Raw genomic sequence first — 4,853 nt, 5'->3', positions numbered from 1 at the left:
CATATTCCCATTATATCGCATAGCGAGCTCCACCTTCTCTCTTCCTTATTTGCATTACATTTAAATATCTTTTATATTTATACACTAATATCTTAGATTTGAGCTAAGCTCGTGATTTCCATATTCTACATGTAAAATATTTCATTGCCCTATTCGGTGCTAAGGTGAAATTTACTCCAATTTCTATTTTTAATTTGCTTATTACCAAGGTGTAAAAAAGAAGAAAGATACCATATATTTTATGTCCTATTAGACTTATTTAAATTTATATTAGCTTATAGTGTTCATGTGAATTCATTACGTGATTTATATTTTAGTGCTTTTATCTTATCCTACACTCTATTTGAGGACCGTGGAGCTCGCCATACAATTTCCATCTTATATTGATCAATACAGGGGATAAAATAACATCAGAGATTATATTCATCTTAAGGAGATCTCCCTGACCATCTGCCTTCTATTTCCGGACATCATACATTATTCTATGTTTATTACTTCAAATCAAACAAACAATATAACTTACTTCCTAAAATGACAATTCTCTATTTCCTCCCATCCCTCCCTCCCCCCCTCCCACTCCCTCCCCCCCTCCCACTCTCTCCCTTGTTAGGCTGATTTCTATATCCCTACTCTCAACTGCTCTGTCTCCAGATTCCCTTATTCCATCCTATCTGTATTCTTCTTCTAAGGGGAATTCTCCTGCCCAGTCCTCCAGTTATTCCATACCTTACGGAATGTAGCTTCTTTACCTCTTGCTAAATGTGTGAATTTTTCATGTGACATGGTGGTATTTACCAAGGCTTTCCATGTAGCTAGATCTGGGCTAACCATTTTCTCGCTATACAGGTCTTTGCCAGAGTAGATGCAATGCCAAAAAATTGTTTTAAATACTTGTCCATTGATCCCCTTTCAGTGATAGATAATATGCAAGCTAGGGGCGTACAGCTCTCTTTAGGGATTCCTATGGCGCTCAGCTCTTTAATTACATCTTCCCAGAACCCAGCTACTTCTGGACATGTCCATATCAAGTGCCAAAATGACCCTATATTGCCTGTACACTTAGGACAGTTTGCATTTTCCCTTCCCCCTATCCTGTGTAGCAGTTCCGAGGTCATATAGGTTATGTGGACTATATAGAGCTGAATCTGTTGTAGTCTTGCTTGGTTGGTGGCTAAGCATATGTCTGCTAAGGCCCCCTGCCATTCCTCCAGCGAGATGGGTCCTATGTCCATCTCCCATTTGGTTTTCAACTCTAATAAGCCGTCATCTTGGAGTTCCTGGCAAAGGGCCCTATATAGAAAGGATACTTCGTGTCTCCTGGGACATCTCATTAGTAACTTTTAGTCAGTGAGGGCTCCAGGTTAGGAGTATCCTTACTAAATTGAACATTACAGGCATGTCGCAATTGTATATACCTAAACAGATATTTGTTGGGAAGGGGAAATTCCTCCTTCAATGACTGAAAGGATCTAAATTCCTCATTCTCGTATAGTTGTCCCAGAGCACTAATTCCTTTCTCTCCCCAGACTTTCCTAACTTGCAGTTTTTTTAATTCTGTTAGTACTTTTGCGCTATCAAGAGGTGTTTTTGGGTCTATACCCTGACTCCCCAGTAGTCCGTCCACTTGCTTCCAAACTAAGATCATCTGTTTAACTATTGGTGGCCAGCTGCGTTTCATATTACCACTCAACAGTAGCTGCATAGGTGTATGCCCTGAGGACAAGATTTTCATTTCTATAATATTATCGTCTCTGGGCTCCCCTTGAACCAAGTTCTTTAAATGAGCTGCTTGTACTGTGAGGTAATACAGCCACAGATTCGGCAATGCCAGCCCTCCCTCCCCCTTTGGCCTGGTGAGGGTTTTTAATTTTAATATAGGTCTCTTGTTGGACCAGATCAGGGAGGAGATTAACCCCTCTATTTGCCGAAAAATTCGCCGTGGAAGGTAAACGGGGGAGTGCTTTAGCACGTACAGAACCTTCGGCTGTATAATCATTTTTACAAGATTTACCTTTCTGGTGACTGTAAGCGGGAGACGGCCCCAGGGTTCTATTTTTTATTTTATATACTCTAATTGTGGAGTTATATTTAATACTTCAAACTTGATGGTATCCCTTGCGACCCAGATACCCAAATACAGGAACTCTTCGACCCATTTTAAGGGGCCCGGGGTAACCACTGCTGGAGGAGAAGGGCCCTCCAGGGGTAGAATACCTGACTTATTCCAGTTGATCTTAAGGGCCGAATGTCCCCTTCGTCGATTGTTGACCAGATTGAAAAAAGTCAAATTAAAATGATGACAGATGAAAATGGTTAATCAAATTGTGCCAAAGAATCACATACACTGGATATGAATGAAGTATTTTTTACGGATAACTGTCAGACAGCATACAGGATGGACAGTTTGTCAATTTAGTCACAGCATGGTAGGTCATCTAGCAGGCAACAAATAGGCTTCACAATGCAGGACTACTCCAGAGATCCCTAGAATAGATCCCCACATTCCCCAGCCTATTGCCCAGCCACTGAAAGGCATTGGGAACACTAACACACTGTACTGAACAGACATACAGATGGAGTGCCTCTCTTATAGAGGGGGTCTTGGGGTTGGATCACCAATCACCAGCCCCCGCCAACCGCCGGAATGGGACGAGCGCTCAAGATGCGCTCACGCGCCCCCTTCCAATGTAGCTCCCCGCTGGTCCCCGCCGCCTCGCCGCTGGTCCCACTGATCGCCCCCATCTCCCGACACCCCCCTAACCCTGCCCCTCTCCCTGAAGCAGAGATTGGCAGGGTTCACATCCCCCGCATCATCCCAGTCAGTGGCATTTGTAATCATTTCTGCAGGGTCTGTAACCCTTATCGCTGGTTTGATATGGGAAGATGGTAACAATATTACCCTGTTTGACAAAAGGTTGTGGACATATAGGTAGAAACAAAACTGATGAAAAGAGACGTAGGATTTGTCACTGCGAGTGAGTTCGGAATAAGTGTAAAATCACAATTTACTATTCAATGGTCTGATTCAGGTTCGACGCTTGGCGAGCACCTTCGCGGACAACACCCACCCCCACCCCCCCACCCCCCGAATGCGCAGACTCCCCACCATCTAAATGGGGCCAATTTTCGCCCCATTCCAATCAAACCTGAATTAGGCCCCATGTCCTCCTATTCAATAATAAAGACACAAATCTCCAAGCATAAAATTTGTATTTTATAGATTTATATATAATATATAAAATAACACATTAATTACATTAAATAAAATTGAACCATAAAAATACATACATTATATAAAATGGTATGATGGGTCAGAATAAGAAAATAATTATATAACATGTGCTGGCGTCCCAGCACTAGTTAATTAGCAGAGAAGTTCCACAGCAGATCACATGCAGCTGTAAGTTAGTTAGTAGCAGCAGGTAAACAGATTATTAGTAGTTAAAGTTATTTACCTAATAAAAAATAGCATATAGTGCTGTATAATTCACAATAACTGATATGTCCGACTCTGCACAGCTCACAGCCCACTGCCAGCCATTCACACACTACCGGCACCACACAGCTCACAGCCTGCTGCCAGCCATTCACACACTACCGGCACCACACAACTCACAGCCCACTGCCAGCCATTCACATACTACCGGCACCACACAGTTCACAGCCCACTTCCAGCCATTCACACACTACCGGCACCACACAGCTCACAGTCCGCTGCCAGCCATTCACACACTACCGGCACCACACAGCTCACAGCCCACTGCCAGCCATTCACACACTACCGGCACCACACAGCTCACAGCCCACTGCCAGCCATTCACACACTACTGGCACCACACAGCTCACAGCCCGCTGCCAGAAATTCACACACTACCGGCACCACACAGCTCACAGCCCGCTGCCAGCCATTCACACACTACCGGCACCACACAGCTCACAGCCCGTTGCCAGCCATTCACACACTACCGGCACCACACAGCTCACAGTCCGCTGCCAGCCATTCACACACTACCGGCACCACACAGCTCACAGTCCACTGCCAGCCATTCACACACTGCCAGCACCACACAGTTTACAGCCTACTGCCAGCCAATCACACACTGCCGGCACCACACAGCTCACAGCCCGCTGCCAGCCATTCACACACTGCCAGAACCACACAGGCTCACAGCCCACTGCCAGGAAGTCACATACTGCTGGCATCACACAGCTCACAGCCCACTGCCAGCCATTCACACACTGCCGGCACCACACAGCTCACAGCCCACTGCCAGCCATTCACACACTGCCAGAACCACACAGGCTCACAGCCCACTGCCAGGAAGTCATGTACTGCTGGCACCACACAGCTCACAGCCCACTGTCAGCCATTCACACACTGCAAAAACCGCACAGCTCACAGCCCACTGCCAACCATTCACACACTGCCGGCACCGCACAGCTCACAGCCCACTACCAGCCATTTACACACTACCAGCACCACACAGCTCACAGCCCACTGTCAGCCATTCACACACTGTAAGAACTCCCCAGCTCACAGCTCGCTGCCAGCCTTTCACACACTACCAGCACCACACAGCTCACAGCCCGCTGCCAGCCATTCACACACTACCAGCACCACACAGCTCACAGTCCGCTGCCAGCCATTCACACACTACCGGCACCACACAGCTCACAGCCCGCTGCCAGCCATTCACACACTACCGGCACCACACAGCTCACAGCCCGCTGCCAGCTAGTCACACACTGCTGGCTACACACAGCTCACAGCCCACTGCCAGCCAATCACACACTGCCAGCACCACACAGCTCACAGCCCACTGCCAGCCAATCACATACTGCTGGCACCACAC

The sequence above is a fragment of the Crinia signifera genome, chromosome 4 (genome assembly GCF_055691185.1).
Source record: "Crinia signifera chromosome 4, ASM5569118v1, whole genome shotgun sequence".
In the NCBI taxonomy this organism is placed as follows: Eukaryota; Metazoa; Chordata; class Amphibia; order Anura; family Myobatrachidae; genus Crinia; species Crinia signifera.
This window is presented reverse-complemented; position numbering follows the sequence as displayed.